This window comes from Cervus elaphus, chromosome X, assembly GCF_910594005.1.
Source record: "Cervus elaphus chromosome X, mCerEla1.1, whole genome shotgun sequence".
In the NCBI taxonomy this organism is placed as follows: Eukaryota; Metazoa; Chordata; class Mammalia; order Artiodactyla; family Cervidae; genus Cervus; species Cervus elaphus.
Window position 1 is genome coordinate 118,716,178 of NC_057848.1, and position 16,002 is coordinate 118,732,179.

The following is a 16,002-nucleotide window of genomic DNA, read 5'->3' on the forward strand; positions in this document are numbered from 1 at the left end:
CCCTAATAGATTGTAGGGGCTTTCCAGGTGGCACAGTTGGCAAAGAATCTGCCTGGCAGTGCAGGAGATGCAAGAGACAAGGGTTTAATCTCTTGGTCAGGAAGATCCCCTGGAGTAGGAAGTGGTAACCTGCTCCAGTATTCTTACCTGGAGAATTCCATCGACAGAGGAGCCTGGTGGGCTACAATCCATGGGCATTGCAAAGAGTTGGACATGGCTGAGCACACACAAAATAGATTTGTAAGTGCTTTGGAAAACCTGATCCATCTCCATGTCTTTAGACTCCAGCATATTAGGTGTGATTCATTGTGGCAAAAAAGACTGATAACAGCAGTTCTGGGAACACTTACTGGGGTGAGCCCTCCTGGAGGCCACCATTTTCTTACCAAGATCTGGCTCCATCCAACAGGCTGCTGGCTCCCGTGCTGGGATGCATCAGGCCAAACAACCAACAGGGCAGGAACACAGTTCCATCCATAAGCAGACAGGCTGTTTAAAATCTTCCTGAGCACACAGCCTCATAGGCATGCCCTTTGGCATAGCCCTGCTCACCAGAGGGACTAGATCCAGCTCCATCAGCCAGTAGGCAGGCACCAATCCTTCCTACCAAAAAGCTTGCATATGCCTCTTAGACAGACTCATCCACCAGGGGTCAGAGAGTGGAAGCAAGAAAAACTACAACCCTGTGGCTTATGGAATAGAAAAAGCAATTACAAAAAGTTGGACAAAATGAGATGGCAGAGGACAATATCCCAGGTGGAGGAAGAAGATAAAAACCTCAGAAGAACTCAGTGAAGTGGAGATAGGAAATCTACTTGAAGAGGGATTCATAGCAAACATTTAGAGAAGAGTTAACACCTGCTCTTCTAAAATTCTTCCAAAAATTTGCAGAGGAAGGAACACTGGCCAAGCTTATTCTATGAGGCCCCCATCACCCAATATCAAAACCAGAAAAAGATATCGCACAAGAAGAAAACTACAGGTCAATATTACTGATGAACCTCCATGAAATACTAGCAATCCAAATCCAACAGCACATTAAAATGATGATACACCATGATCAATGGGATTTATCCCAGTGATGCAAGGATTTTTCAATATCCACAAATCAATATATGTGATTGACACATCAAATCAACATGTTGAAGATGAAAACCATATGATCATCTCAATAGATGTGGGAAAAGCTTTTGATAAAATTCAATTCCACTTATGATTAAAAAAAAAAAGAAACCTCCAGAAAATAGGCATAGAGGGAACATGTGAATGTGCTAAGTCTCTTCAGTCATGTCCAACTCTTTGTGACCCTCTGGACTGTAGCCTGCCAGGCTCCTCTGTCCATGTCATTCTCCAGGCAAGAATACTGAAGTGGGTTGCAATGCCCTCCTCCAGGGGAATCTTCCTAACCCACGGATCAAGCCCAGGTCTCTTACATCTCCTGCATTGGCAGGTGGGTTCTTTACCACTAGTGCCACCTGGGAAGCCCATAGAGGGAACATTCCTCAACATAATAAAGGCCATATATCACAAACTCACAGCAAACATCATTCTCAATGGTGAAAAACAAAGTATTTCCTCTATAATCAGGAACAATACAAGGATGTCCACTCACGTTACTCTTATTCAACATAGTTTTATAAGTCCTAGCATGGCAATCAGAGAACAAAAAGCAATAAATGGAATCCAAATTGGAAAAGAAGAAGCAAAACTGTCAATGTTTGCAGATAATATGGCACTATACACAGAAAATCTCAAAGACGCTACCAAAAGAAATTAATGAATTCAGTAAAGCTGCAGGTTACAAAATTAATACACAGAAATCTGTTGCATTTCTATACGTTACCAATGAAATATCAGAAAGAGATATTAAAGAAATGATCCCATATACCATCATATAAAAAGAATAAAATACCTAGGAATAAACCTCTCTAAGGAGGACTTGTAGTGTGAAATTAGGAACTGAGAGCCGCACAGGGAACTCTGCTCAATGTTATGTGGCAGCCTGGATGGGAGGGTAATTTGGGGAAAATGCATAATACATGTGTACATATGGCTGAGGCTCCTTGTTGTCCACCTGAAACTATCACAACATTGTTAATCTGCTATACTCCAACGTAAAATAAAAAGTTTTTAAAAAGGAAGTGTGAGGCCTCCAAATTTGATGTTCTTTTTCACCATGGAGTTATGTTAGCTGTGGATTTATTGTATATGGTCTTTATTATGTTAAAATATATTCCCTCTATGCCCATTTTTTGGAGAGTTTTATCATAAATGGATGTTAAAATTTATCAATAGTTTTTTTCTACATCTATTAAGATGATCATATGGTTTTTATTCTTCAACATGTTGACTTGATGTATGAATCACACATATTGATTTACAGATATTGAAAAATTCTTGTATCCCTGGATAAAACCCACTTGATCATGGTGTACGATCTTTTTATGTACTGTTAGAGTCAGTTTGCTAATATTTTGTTGAGGGTTCCTGCATCATTCATCAGTAATATTGGCCTGTAGTTTTCTTTTTTGTGACATAGTTGCCTGGTTTTTGTATCACACTGTGACGGCAGTGGTAAAGAACCTGCCTGCCAATGCAGGAGACATAAGAGACCTGAGCTTGATCCCTGGGTCCCGAAGATCCCCTGGAGGAGGGCATGGCAACCCACTCCAGTTTTCTAGCCTGGGGAACCCCATGTACAGAGAAGCCTGGTGGGCTACTGTCCAGAGGGTCACAAAGAGTCAGAGATGACTGAAGCAACTGAGCAGGCACACAAGTGACTTTTACACTTATTCTCCTATATCTATGGAATAGACACCCGTGAGATAAATTACTGAGTCAAAGTGTTTATGTGTGTGTGTGTGTGTTTAATACAAATTTTTCCTTCTTAATTTAAAAATTCTTAACACTGCATAATATTACCACTAAAGTATATGACTAAAAGTTTCCTCACATCCTTGCCAATAACTGAAATTATAACTCTTTGTGGTTATCATGTTATGAGCCATGCCGTGTAGGGCCATGCAAGACGGATGGGTCATGGTGAAGAGTTCTGACAAAACGTGGTCCACTGGAGAAGGGAATGGCAAACCACTTCACTATTCTTGCCTTGAGAACCCCATGAACAGTATGAAAAGGCAAAAAGGTATGACACTGAAAGATGAAATCCCCAGGTCAGCAGGGGCCCAATATGCTACTGGAGAAGAATGGAGAAATAACTCCAGAAAGAATGCAGAGATGGGGTCAAAGAAAAAACAACACTCAGTTGTGGATGTGACAGGTGATGGAAGTAGAGTCCGATGCTGTAAAGAGCAATATTGCATAGGAACCTGGAATGTAAGGTCCATGAATCAAGGCAAATTGGAAGTGGTCAAACAGGAGATGGCAAGAGTGAACATTGACATTTTAGGAATCAGTGAGCTAAAATGGATTGGAATGGGTGAATTTAACTCAGATGACCATTATATCTACTACTGTGGGCAGGAATCCCTTAGAAGAAATGGAATAGCCATCATAGTCAACAAAAGAGTCCAAAATGCAGTACTTGGATGAAATCTCAAAAACGACAGAATGATCTCTGTTCACTTCCAAGGCAAACCATTCAATATCACAGTAATCCAAGTCTATGTCCCAACCAGTAACTCTGAGGAAGCTGAAGTTGAATGGTTCTATGAAGACCTACAAGACCTTCTTAGAACTAACACCCAAAAAAGATGTCTTCTTCATTACAGGGGGCTGGAATGCAAAAGTAGGAAGTCAAGAGATAGCTGGAGTAACAGGCAAATTTGGACTTGGGGTACAAAAAGAAGCATGGCAAAGGCTAACAGAGTTTTGCCAACAAAATGCACTGGACATAGCAAACACCCTCATCCAACAACACAAGAGAAGACTCTACACATGAACATCACCAGATGGTCAATACCAAAATCAGATTGATTATATTCTTTGCAGCCAAAGATGAAGAAGCTCTATATAGTCAGCAAAAACAAGACCAGGAACTGACTGTAGCTCAGATCATGAACTCCATATTGCAAACTTCAGACTGGAACTGAGGAAAGTAGGGAAAAAAACAAAAGACATTCAGGTATGACCTAAGTCAAATCCCTTATGATTATACAGTGGAAGTGAGAAATAGACTCAAGGGATTAGATCTGATAGAGTGCCTGAAGAACTATGGATGGAGGTTTGTGACATTGTACAGGAGGTGTTGATCAATAACATCCCTAAGAAAAAGAAATGCAAAAAGGCAAAATGGTTGTCTGACGAGGCCTTACAAATAGTTGAGAAAAGAACAGAAGCTAAAAGCAAAGGAGAAAAGGAAAGATATACCCATTTGAATGCAGAGTTCCAAAGAATAGCAAGGAGAGGTGAGAAAGCCTTCCTCAGTGATCAATGCAAAGAAATAGAGGAAAACAATAGAATGGGAAAGACTAGAAATCTCTTCAAGAAAATTAGAGATACCAAGGGAACATTTCATGCAAAGATGGGCTCAATAAAGGACAGAAATGGTATGGACCTAACAGAAGCAGAAGATATTAAGAAGAGGTGGCAAGAATATACAGAAGAAGTATACAAAAAGATCTTCACAACCCAGAAAATCATGATGGTATGATCACTCACCTAGAGCCAGACATCCTGGAGTGCGAAGCTAAGGGGCCTTATGAAGCATCCCTATGAACAAAGCTAGTGGAGGTGATGGAATTCCACTTGAGCTCTTTCAAATCCTAAAAGATGATGCTGTAAAAGTGCTGCACTCAATATGCCAGCAAATCTGGAAAACTTAGCAGCCGCCACAGGACTGGAAAAGGTCAGTTTTCATTCCAATCCCAAAGAAAGGTAATGCCAAAGAATGTTCAAACTATTGCACAATTGCACTCATCTCACACGCTAGCAAAGTAATGCTCAAAATTCTCCAAGCCAGGCTTCAACAGTACGTGAACCATAAACTTCCAGATATTCAAGCTGGATTTAGAAAAGGCAGAGGAACCAGAGATCAAATTGCCAACATCCACTGGATCATCAAAAAAGCAAGAGAGTTCTAGAAAAACGTCTACTTCTGCTTTACTGACTATGCAAAAGCCTTTGACTGTGTGGATCACAAAAAACTGTGGAAAATTCTTTAAGAGATGGGAATACTAGACCACCTCACCTGCTTCTTGAGAAATCTGTATGCAGGTCAGGAAGCAACAGTTAGAACTGGAAATGGAACAACAGACTGGTTCCAAATTGGGAAAGGAGTACGTCAAGTCTGTATATTGTCACCCTGCTTGTTTAACTTATATGCAGAGTACATCATACAAAATGCCAGGCTGGATGAAGCACAAGCTGTAATCAAGATTGCTTGGAGAAATATCAATTACCTCAGATATGCAGATGACACTATCCTTATGGTACAAAGTGTAGAAGAACCAAAGGATCTCTTGATGAAAGTGAAAGAGGAGAGTGAAAATGTTGACTTAAAACTCAACATTCAGAAAACTAAGATCATGGCATCTGAACCCATCACTTCATGGCAAATAGATGGGGAAACAACGGAAACAGTGAGAGGCTTTATTTTTGGGGGCTCCAAAATCACTGCACATGGTGACTGCAGCCATGAATTTAAAAGACATTTGCACCTTGAAAGAAAAGCTGTGACCAACCTAGATAGCATATTAAAAAGCAGAGACATTACTTTACCGACAAAGGTCCATCTAGTCAAAGCTATGGTTTTTCCTGTAGTCATGTATGGATATGAGAGCTGAACTATAAAGAAAGCTGAGTGCTGAAGAACTGATGCTTTTGAACTGTGCTGTTGGAGAAGACTCTTGAGAGTCCCTTGGACTGCAAGGAGTTCCAAACAGTCGATTCTAAAGGAAATCAGTCCTGAATATTCATTGGAACGACTGATGCTGAAGCTGAAACTCCAATACTTTGGCCACCTGATGGGAATAGCCTACTCATTGGAAAAGACCCTGATGCTGGGAAAGACTGAAGGTGGGAGGAGAAGGGGACGACAGAGAATGAGATGTTTTGATGGCACCACCAACGCGATAGATATGAGTTTGAGTAGGCTCTGGGAGTTGGGGATGGACAGGGAAGCCTAGCGTGCTGCAGTACGCTAAGAGTCGACGCTAAGAGTCGAACATGACTGAGCGACAGAACTGAAGGTAGTAATCTCATTATTTCTTTAATTGGCATATCTGACTACTCTAGAATTTTAGCTTCCCCCTCCTAATACTTATTGATTTATTGGTCATTTGGATTCATGACTCTGTGAATTCCTGATCCTTATCCTCCTCCCATTACAGCCTCCAACTAATAAAAAAAAAAAAAAAAGAAAAAAAAAAGAAGGAAACGGCAAAAAGAAAAAAATTAGTTGCTTGTCCTTTTTTCTAAATAATTTGTAAGAGTATTTTCTGTATTGTACTTCTGTCATTTGTATTAAATAACATTTCCTGATCTGTTTTTGTTTGTATATTAATAATATCATTTGTCATTGAAAAGTTTAAATTGTATATAATCAAATGCATCAGTGTTAATTTATTGTACTTCCCGAGTTTTCAATGTAAACTTCTCTGGCTCCTATATTATTCATATAAAGCTGCCTAGATCTTCTTGCAACATTCATTTTTTCAATTTAAAACTTTAGTTCATTTGATCCTGTGATATACTGTATTGTACATGATATAAGAAGGCAATGCAATTTTATTAATAATCAGTTATACTATGAATTCAAATACCACCTTTATTTTATATTATTACACACACACACACACACACACATATAATGATATTAACAATATAATATAATGACATCCAATGAGGCAAGTCATCTCACTATTCTTTTTCATAATGTCCCGGCCTATTCTTGTTAATTTATTTTTACAAACAAGCTTTTGATTATTTTATAAAATTGCAGCATAGTAAATCCCATGTATTCTAGTTTAATTTGGAGAGATAATTCTTTGTGATATTAAATCTTCTCATCAAAGAACATGGTTTATGTTTTTAATACCTGGGATTATGTTTTCTGTCTTTTAATCAGATTTTATAGTTTTCTCCCTTTCATCCTTCTTTTCTTGTTAAATCAATGTCTGAATATTTTATATTGCTTCACTATAATAAATGGAATGGTTTTTCCCCTTCCTACTTCCTTTCTCCTTACCTTAACTGTTTGTATTTAAGACTTGCTCTGAGACTCTTGTTTTAAGTGCTGTCAAATGGCAACCCACTCCAGTACTCTTGCCTGGAAAATCCCATGGACAGAGGAGCCTGGTAGGCTACAGTCCATGGGGTTGCAAAGAGTCAGACACAACTGAACGACTTCACTAACTCAAAGTTTTACAGAAGCAGATTACTGATAGCTTTAGGAGGTGGTAAAAAAACGAGAATCACTGGATCATATCCTACTTGGACAAAACTAGGTAAATTTATCCAAACCACCTAAATATCCTCTGCTATTATATCTTTCACTTGCCACTTCAGATCCATGCCCCATGATATTGTACCCTGCTCTGTGCCTCAGGAGGGGGCTTTGCCCTCTGAAATCTTTTTTTGGTTATCTTAAGTTGAAGTATAGTTGATTTACAAAGTTGTGTTAGTTTAATGTTTACAAGAAAGTGATTTATATATATATATAATAAAGATATATATGTATGTATATATACTTTTTCATTTTTTCCATTATATATTACAAGATAATTGTCATAGTTCCCTGTGCCATACAGTAGATTCTTGCTGATTATCTATTTTATATATACAATAGTGTGCATCTATTAATCACAAACTCCCAATTTATCCCTCCCTGCCCCTTTCCCCTTTGTTAACCATAAGTTTGTTTTCTTAGCCTGTGTGTCTATTTCTGGTTTGTAGATAAGTTCATTTGTATCATTTTCTAGATTCCATATGTGAGATTGTATTTGTCTTTGTCTGACTTACTTCATTCAGTATGATGATCAGATTGGTGCTCTGTCAGAATGAGGCTACTCTTCATGCTTTCCCTCAGAAGGAATATATGCACATCCAAACAGACCTTCTGCAGTTCAGAACCTTTAGTGCTCTCCTTAGTATAAGCCATCACTAATATGGAGAAGCCAGCCAAAACCCCTGGGGAGAAGAAGCAAAATTGCCATTTTTATCATTTCCTTTTTGTCCTTTCATCCAAGTCACAAATATGCTTTCTTTCTTAGATGGTCTATGCTAGGAAACTTATAAAAAAAAATAAGCTGTAAATTATTCAAGTTAGCCCTAACAGTTCTTTTTGTAATAGCTAGTAATAGTGGTGACATTGCACCCTCTGGTGGACCTTGTAGGAATAGACAAAACTCTGTGTAGTTACGAATCTTTGGTAGACATCAAAATGCACAGAAGAGAATTCTGGGAGCATCATCAGAAGTCAGCAGGCAGCTGATTATTGTCTTCATGTGGTACAGGAAGAAATTCCTTGGCATCTGGTTAATACTTCAGTTATGTTAATTTCATCTATAGTAACAGTTTCAGCATTACATCCAGGCAAAGCAGAGTGTAACAGAAAAAACAGAGGAGCTTTTTTCCCTTGGGTATAGTTTTTGAAGAATGAGGAAATGTCTTATATAACATTTGCCCCCAATTTCAGATTTTGCTAACCTTTCCCTAATCCTGTTTGTGATCTTGATTTATTCAGGATAATAAATCTTATCCTCTATCATCTTCCATTTCAGGAAATCCTTTCACTATACATTTACATCCATGTTTTAACTACACCAAGGTGAATAGGAAAAGGATGTTGATGAATTTCTCCTATATTGCCCTAGTATTCCCAATATAACTACCTGATCTCACCTCTTCGATCTTTAGACCTCACACTTCTGTGCAGTGTATATTTGGAACTTCATAGTTGAGAAAGGCAGATATGGACCTTACTTTTAGGGAATTCACAGTCAGCTGGGGAAGGCAGACAATAAATAAGTAAATAATCTTCAACTGTGATGAGTGTACTGTGTAATAGGCAGAATTCTCCTTCACTCTAGAACAGTGGGCACTGGAAGCATGTGGCAGGGGACTATAAACCTTGTTTAGGGTGTGTCATCTCCCTAAGTGACCAGTAAGTTCAGATATAAAGGATGCATAGGAGTTAGCCCAAAAAGAAGTGGGTAGAGTTGTCAAAGCAAGGGAACAGCATGCATGAGGTCCCAGGGGCCAGAAAGAGCATGACGTATTCAAAGAACAGACTTCACCCCTGACCCCAGTAGCAGATCATAGAAAATACTGGGTTATCCAGATCTTCAAAACTATGACAGTCACACGTAATTAACGCGAAAAAGTTACAGTGTGGGAACAGGGCCAGATCACATGGGTTTAAATGCCCTCCCCCTCCTTACTAGCAGTGTAACCTTCAACATATAACCTGAGATGTCTCAGCAAGTGCTTCATCTTTCTCTACTATGGAATTAGGAAAACTACATCACCTATCTTATGTCATAGATTCATAATGCTGCTGTGAGGATTAAATTAGCTAATTCAGGCACCTAGGCAAAACAGTGGTGTTATTATTAATGTAATTAGGTTGGAAGCTAATAGATTTGAAAGCTGTATTCAAAAGCTTCAGACATCATTGTTTATTTGATATGTACCTCCAAATTGGAACAGATCCAGCATTAGTATTATGTAAAACTCTTTTTCTAGAGTGAGTGTGATTGGGGAGGCATACATGTATTCAGGCAGTCTATGATGCAGTAGATTAGATATACATCTGATTTTTTGAACAGTTTTATGTTAGTTAATTTCAAACTTATAGAAATGTTGCAAGAATAGGACAAGGAATTTCAATTTACCCCTTCACTAATACTTGACCACCTTTGGTTGATCATTCTCCCTCCAACCCCACCCATCAACACACACACACACACACGCACATGCACACACACGTGCACACACACACATACTCACACATGTGACCATTCTGAATCATTGGAGAGTAAGTAGCAGACCGCATGCCATTTTATGCCTAAATATTCATCATGGTTCCCAAGAACAAGAATAATTATCAAAATAAGGAAATGTCCATTAATGAAAATATTTTTTAATCTATAGATTTTATAGAAACTTCATAAATTTTCCCAATACCTTTTCATAGTATGTTTTTCCTGATCAATGATCCATTTCACTGTCATGCACTGTATTTAATTGACATGTCATTTTGGAATCCACTCTGGAACAGTTTCTCATGCTTTCTTCATCTTCCACACCTTGACAATTTTCAAAACTTTGGGCTAATTATTTTGTTGAGTGTCCCTCATTTGAGGATTCATCATTCAACAAAGGTTAGGCAAATCTGAGAGAAACATCACAAAAATGATAGCATGTCTTTCTCACTACATCATAAAGGCAGGCATATGATGTAGGTTTGCCCCAATACTGATTCTGATCACTTGTTTAGAGCAGTGCCCAATAGGTTACTCCAAAGTAAGTTTACTACTTTTCTTTAAATTATTAAGTATTATAGGGAGATATTTTGAATTGATAATAAAACTTCTATTTACCAGTTTTAGTATTCATTGATGATTCTTGTCTTTGAGAATTATTATATAATAGATGCAAAATGGTGCTTTCTTCATCATTTCTTCTACATTTATCAGATGGCACTCTTCTGTTTCATTGACTACGCTAAAGCCTTTGTGTAGATCATAACAAACTGTGGAAAATACTTAAAGAGATGGGAATACCAGACCATCTTAACTGTTTCCTGAGAAAACTGCATACAGGTCAAGAAGTAACAGTTAGAACCCTACATGGAACAACTGACTGGTTCAGGATTGAGAAAGGAGTACAACAAGGTTGTTTGCTGTCACCCTGTTCATTTAACTTAAATGCTGAGCACATCATGAGAACCGCCGGGCTGGAAGAGTTACAAGCTGGAATCAAGATTGGTGGGAAAAACATCAACAATCTCAGATACACATATGATACCACTCTAATGGCAGAAAGCAAAGAGAAACTGAAGAACCTTTTGATGAACCTGAAAGAGGAGAGTGAAAAAGCCAGCTTAAAATTAAACTAAAAAAAAGAAACAAAAAACAAACTAAGATCATGGCATCTGGTCCCATCATTTCATGGCAAACAGAAAGGGAAGAGGTGGAAGTAATGACAGATTTCCTCCTATTGGGCTCTAAACTCACTGAGGATGGTGACTACACCTATGAAATCAGAAGACTACTGCTTCTTGGCAGAAAAGCTATAACAAACCTAGACAGTACATTGAAAAGCAAAGATACCACTTTGCTGACAAAGGTCAAGGCTTGACAAAAGTCAAGGCTATGGTGTTTCCCGTGGTCACATGTGGTTGAGAGAGTGGGACTGTAAAAAATGCAGAACACCAAAGAATTGATGCCTTCAAACTGTGGTGCTGGAGAAGATTCTTGAAAGTCCCTTTGACAGCATGGAGATCAAATCAGTCAATCTTTTTTTAAAAACTGATTAATTTATTTTAATTGGAGGATAATTACTTTATAATATTTTGGTGGTTTCTGCCATACATTGACATGAATCAGTCATGGGTGCACATGTGTCCCCCCATCTTGAAACCCCCTCCCACCTCCCTCCCCAACCTATCCCTCTTGGTTGTCACAAAGCACTGGCTTTGAGTGCCCTGCTTCATGCATCAAACTTGCACGGCTCATCTATTTTACATATGGTAATATACATGTTTCAATGCTATTCCCTCATATCATCCCACCCTCGCCTTCTCCCACATAGTCAAAAAGTCTGTTCTTTACATCTTTTGTAAATCTCTTTTGTACATCTCTTTCACTGCCTTGCATATAGGATTTTCATTACCGTCTTTCTAAATACCATATATGCGTTAATATACAGTATCAGTGTTTCTCTTTCTGACTTACTCTATAATAGGCTCCAGTTTCATCCACCTCATTAGATCTGACTCAAACGCATTCTTTTCTATGTCTGAGTAGTATTCCATTGGGTATATGTACCACAACTTCCTTATCCATTCATCTGCCAATGGACATCTAGGTTGCTTCCTTGTCCTAGCTATTGTAAACAGTGCTGCAATGAACATTGGGGTGTGTCTTTCAATTCTGGTTTCCTCGGTGTGTATGTCCAGCAGTGGGATTGCTGGGTCATATGACAGTTCTATTTCCAGATCTTAAGGAATCTCCACACTGTTCTTCATAGTGGATGTACCAGTTTGCATCCCCACCAACAGTGTAAGAAGGTTCCCTTTTCTCCACACCCACTCCAGCATTTATTTTTTGTAGACATTTTGATGGTGGCCATTCTGACTGGCTTGAGATGATACCTCATTGTGGTTTTGATTTGCATCTCTCTAATAATGAGTGGTGTTGAGCATCTTTTTATGTGTTTATTAGCCATCTGTATCTCTTCTTTGGAGAAATGTCTGTTTAGTTCTTTGGTCCACTTTTTGATTCGGTTGTATTTTTTTCTGGTATTGAGCTGCCTGTATATTTTGGAGAGTAATTCTTTGTCAGTTGTTTCATTTGCTATTATTTTCTCCCATTCTGGAGGCTGCCTTTTCACCTTGCTGATAGTTTCCTTCATTGTGCAAAAGCTTTTAAGTTTAATTAGGTTGCATTTGTTTATTTTTGTTTTTATTTCTATTACTCTGGAAGGTGGGTCATAGAGGATCTTGCTGGAATTTATCTCAGAGTGTGTTCTGCCTGTTTTCCTCTAAGAGTTTTATAGTTTATCAAACCAGTCAATATTAAAGGAAACCAACCCTGAATACTCAGTGGAAGGACTGATGCTGAAGCTGAAGCTCCAATATTTTGGCCACCTGATGGGAATAGCCTACTCATTGGAAAAGACCCTGATGCTGGGAAAGATTGAGGACAGAAGAAGAAGAGGGTGTCAGAAGATGAGATGGTTGGATAGCATCACTGATGCAATGGACATGAACTGGGGCAAACTCAGGGAGATGGGGAGGGACAGGGAAGCTTGGAATTCTGCAGTCCATGGGGTCATGAAGAGTCGGACATGACTGGGTGACTGAATAGCAACAACACCCTTCTGTAAGAAAGAGCTTTGCCTTTATTTATTTATTTATTTATTTATATTACAAATTCCTTAATCCCTTCCAGGGCTCTGCTTGGGATGTTGAGTTAGTACCCTGAATGTCTTGGAAGAGAAATGTTTAAGCCAAAGAAATGACTCTCTAATGGTGGAATTTAAAAAAGCAGGATTGGGGGGGGCAGTCCTGAGATGGCGGAGGAATAGGACTGGTAGATCACTTTCTCCCTCATAAATTAATCAAAAGATCATTTGAACGCCAAGCAAATTTCACAAAACAACTTCTGAACGCTGGTGGAGGACACCAGGCACCCAGAAAGGCAGTGCATTCTCTTGGAAAGGAGGTAGAACAAAATATAAAAGATAAAAAGAGAGACAAAAGAGTTAAGGATGGAGACCCATCCCAGGAGGGAGTCGTGAAGGAGGAGAAGTTTCCAAACACCAGGAAACCGTCTCACCGGTGGGTCTGTGGGGGAGTTTTGGAATCTCAGAGGGAAACATAGCCAGGAGGAAAAAAAAACCCCATGGAATACATGCCTAAAGGCAACTCCCAGCAGAGAAGTAGCTCAGATGCTTGTGTCCACCAGCAGCAAGCAGGGGCTGAAAAGAAAGGCACAGGCTGCATGCTTAGGGTAAAGACTGGGCCTGAATGCCCTGAGGACAATCTGAGGGCGCTAACATGAGATAGCAACCGAAACTGTGGGATAGGCAGAGAGAGAGAGAGAAAAAAAAAGAAAAAGAACTTTCCTGCAAAAAGCTCTAATCGGGCCTGCATACAGAACAAAGGGCTGAGCGAATACCAGAGGACAGCTAGCCAGCTGCAGGCCAGCCCCTCACCTGCTGGAGGCAGACAGGTGGTAGCCAGAGTCAGAAGGCGAGGGGCAATCTCGGCCACAGAGATAACATCCTCTACCAAACTGCGAGTAGGCTCCCAATTGCTAACCGAAGTCATCCTGAGATCCTGGACAGTTGACATCCGCCAGGAGGGTCACAGTCAGAGATCAGCTCCCCAGAGGAGACATACGGCATGCCTGAGATTGCACTCTTGCTGTGCACCAAGGAAACCGAGCGTCCAGGACCAGGGAGGTGATAAGACACACTGCACATCTCAGAAACAGTGCTCGCCAAGCACCTGGTCGCCTGTACTGCTTGGACCTGGGAAGGGCACAAAATGCAGACCTAACTTAATCTGTGCCTTTGTGGAGTTAACCCGAAAACCTGAACCTGAGCAGCTTAGACCTGGAAAGTGCACGCAACCCAAGGCCCACTTCAGACATTTACCCTACAGGGCACCCTGGAGCATGAGCAGTGTAGATCAGGAAAGCACACATGCCGTGAGTGGGGGCAAACCCAGTGTGGCCCAGACACTGTGAGCACTCCCCACACACGCCAGTGATGTTTGTTTGCAGTGTTCCTCCATTCCCACAGCACAACTGAACAAGCGAGCCTAAATAAGTGACCACCTTTGCCTGCTTCGGCAGGGTGGAAATTAGACACTGAAGAGACTTGTAAACAGAGAAAGCCAAAATAAACAAAGAACAGGGAACCGCTTTGGAAGTGACAGATTAAAACCATGTAGTTAGCATTGACTACCTTGAGAAGAAGGACAAGCTGGAACAAGGAACTATCTGAAGCGGAACTGACCCCACATTGGCCTCAACAGCTCCAGAGAAATTTCTAGATATATATTATATTATCATTTTTTAATTTTTAAAATTTATTTTATTTTTAAGTTTTTTATTACTCCTTTAATTTTCATTTTATAACCTACTTTATTACCTTGCCAAAAAAGGACTCTATTTTTAAAGCAAGTTTCATATATATGTATATACATATATATATATATTATAATTTTTGTGATTTTGTTTTGTTTTTCTAATATCATATTTTTGAGAGTCTAACCTCTATTCTAGATTTTTAATATTTGCTTTTTGGTATTTGCTATCAATTCAGTACCTTTAAGAATCCAATCTTCAGTACCCATTTTTACTTAGGAGTGTGATTACTGGCTTGATTGCTCTCTCCCTTTTTGACACTCCTTTTTCTCCCCCAGGTCACCTCTACCTCCTCCCTCCCGCTTCTCTTCTCTACCTAACTCTGTGAATCTGTGTGTTCTGGGCTGTGGAAAACACTTAGGGAACTGATTACTGGCTAGATCTGTCTCTCTCCTTTTGACTCCCCCTCTTCTCCTCCTGGTCACCTCCACCTCCTTCCTCCCTCTTCTTTTCTCTATATAACTCCATGAACCTCTGGTGAGTGGTCCAGACTCTGGAGAGCACATAGGGAATTGATTACTGGCTAGACTGCTCTCTCCCCTTTTGATTCTCCCTCTTCCAGTCCTGGTTACCTCTATCTCCCTCCTCCCTCTTCTTTTCTCCATGTAACTCTATGAACATCTCTGGGTGTCCCTCACTGTGGAGAATCTTGTCACCATTAACCTAGATTTTTTCTCATTGGTACTGTATGGATGGAGAAGTCTTGAGGCTACTACAAGAATAAGACTGAAAGCCAGAGGCAGGAAGCTAAATCCAAAACTTGAGAGCACAAGAAAACTCCTGACTCCAGGGAATATGAATTGGCAAAAGCTCATCCAAAAGCTTCCATACCTACACTGAAACCAAGCTCCACTCAAAAGCCAACAAGTTTCACAGCAAGACATACCAAGCTAATTCCCCAATGATGCAGGAACATAACCCTGAGCATTAAAATACAGGCGGCCAAAAGTCACACCAAACCCATAGACACCTAAAAATTCACTACTGGACACTTCATTGCACTCCAGAGAGAAGAGATCCAGCTCCACCTACCAGAACATCGACACAAGCTTCCTTAACCAGGAAAACTTGACAAGCCACTAGTCCAACCCCACCCACAGGGAGGAACTCCACAATAAAGGGGAGCCACAAATTTCCAGCATACAGAAAGTCCACCCCAAACACAGCAATTTAAACACGATGAAAAGGCAGAGAAATATTCAGCAGGTAAAGGAACATGATA

At 39.8% G+C, this 16,002-nt stretch overlaps 1 long non-coding RNA gene across 1 annotated transcript in view; it reads right to left on the reverse strand.

Annotated features, from left to right (window-relative positions):
• LOC122689925 overlaps nt 1-16,002 on the reverse strand; it is a 351,123-nt gene that overhangs the window by 121,667 nt on the left and 213,454 nt on the right. The window contains exon 5 of the long non-coding RNA XR_006339949.1: nt 7,921-8,088. This is a non-coding gene — a long non-coding RNA (uncharacterized LOC122689925). The remainder of the gene's footprint in view (nt 1-7,920; nt 8,089-16,002) is intronic.